This window comes from Orycteropus afer, unplaced genomic scaffold, assembly GCF_000298275.1.
Source record: "Orycteropus afer afer isolate SDZICR_OR568_19922 unplaced genomic scaffold, OryAfe1.0 scaffold00001, whole genome shotgun sequence".
NCBI classification, from domain to species: Eukaryota; Metazoa; Chordata; class Mammalia; order Tubulidentata; family Orycteropodidae; genus Orycteropus; species Orycteropus afer.
The window spans coordinates 31572035-31574188 of NW_006921588.1; the positions used below are offsets into that span (position 1 = coordinate 31572035).

Genomic DNA, 2154 nt, shown 5'->3' on the forward strand with positions numbered 1-2154 from the left:
AAAAAAAAAAAAAAAAAGGAGGCAAAATTAAAAATCAGAAATAAATGAACCTAACAAATTTCAAATGAATCAGAAAAACATGAAAAAGCAATAATCCAAGTAATCAAGTGTTTCATTAGTAGATACTGTTCTTCGTAGGGTATTTGTTACTCTTAGGACAATCAAGGGCTGCATTGCTTGCAATCTAGTCACAATAAACAACAAACCTCAAAACTAATTCCAAGTCTCACAATGTAACGCTAGAATATAAAGTAACAACTAAAAGATGACAAAGGCAAAGCATCACAGTTAAATGTTTTTGATTCTGCTGGCATCAAGCTATAATATCTTTTTAAAGTATCTCATTACATAAAAAAAAAATAAAGTATTTCATTACAGCAGTAAGATGGAGGAATAGGCAGACAAGTGACACAGACCCTCTTCTAGAAAGAAAAGAAACACCAATTGACAGAGATACAGAATATAATCCTAGAATACTGAGCTTTGAAAGGAACTATACAGAAGTGGATTAGGCACCAACTAGTGGAAAAACATGAACGAAAACAGTGAATACAGAGATAGCTGGAACTGTAGACTATCAGCTACTCTGACGAGACCAACAGCCTGAATATTTCCAAGCAGTGTTGGGACCTACAATTTGACCTAAAGATCAGGCCCGATCACCAATGGCTGCAGGGAGAACTTCTCTGGTAGCCTATGACTAGGAACGGAAACAGCAAGGAGGGAGACAACCTGAGCTGTGGACTTTCTGCTATCTGGAGGGTACAGCCATTTTGAATGTGTACAAGCAGTGGCCATTTTTGATATTTAAAGTCACTGAAGGTGAAGCCACTTTGAATGTTTACAATTGGCAACCATTTTGGATTTTAAAGTGATAGCATTCTCATTCAGATTCCAGAGACCTAAGAACAGGCTCTGTTCACCAGGGGCAGCAAGGACAAACGAGAGACTGACAACAGGAAAGGAGACAGGTAGAGAGTGTTTAAGTGCTGTCAACTAGTGAATAGAGGAGCACAGCACAGTACCCTGCCTGTATACACAACATACAAACAAAACAAAAAAACGAAAACTGGGGGCAAGACACACCAAGATATAATCACCAATTAAACACAAAAACGTCATAATGCCTCGGAAACAACAGAGCATCACAGTCCCCACAAAGAAGCAAGATAAAGCAGGAGAAACAAGGGAACACGATACAGACCAAAAACACAACCCTGAAGAAGACACAGCATTGGAACTCCCTGATAAAGAATTCAAAAGAATTTTATTTAGGTATCTTCAAAGGACTAAGAGACAGACAAAACCCTAGAAGAATTTTGGAAGAAAATACAAGAACAAAATGACAAAATAAATAAAAAATTAGAAATGATTCTAAATCTACAGATAGAAATCCAGAATATTAATATTAAATTGTCAGATATAGATAACACATAGAAAAGGCAAAGGAGTAGAATAGATGCAATGGAAGACAGAATTAATGAGACTGAAGACAAATACCTGAATACTTCTTTGGAAAGGGATCAATCAGAAAAAAGATAAAAACAAAATGAAGAAAGCCTAAGATTCATGTGGGATACCATCAAAAGGAATAACCTACGTGTCACTGGAATTCCAGAACAGGAAGAGAAAAATGAAACCACTGAGAAAATTGTCCAATATTTGTTGGAGAAGAACTTTCCTTATATGATGAAAGATGAGAATATATCTATTCAGGAGGTCCAATGAACCCCACATAAGATAGATCCCAAAAGAAAAACACTGTGCCCTCCAGATAGCAGGAAGTCCACAGCTCAGGTTGTCTCCCTCTTTGCTGTTTCCTTTCCTAGTCATAGGCCACCAGAGAAGTTCTCCCTGCAGCCGCTGGTGACCAGGACTGATCTTTAGGTCAATTCTCAGGTCCCAACACCACTTATACAATCAAACTCACCAAAACCAAACACAAAGAAAGAATCATGAGAGCAGCACGGGAAAAACAAAAAGTTATCTACAAGGGGCAACCAATAAGACTAAGCTTGGATTTCTCAACAGAAACCATGCAGGCGAGAAGACAGTGGGATGGTATATATAAAACAATGAAAGAGAAAAACTGCCAACCAAGAATTATGTACCCAGCAAAACAGTCCCTTAAATATAATGATGAAATTAGTACAT

At 37.5% G+C, this 2154-nt stretch overlaps 1 protein-coding gene across 1 annotated transcript in view; it reads right to left on the minus strand.

Moving 5' to 3' along the window:
• Positions 1-2154, minus strand: part of PPIG (peptidylprolyl isomerase G) — a 79383-nt gene that overhangs the window by 60370 nt on the left and 16859 nt on the right. The gene's annotated exons all lie outside the window — the stretch shown is intronic.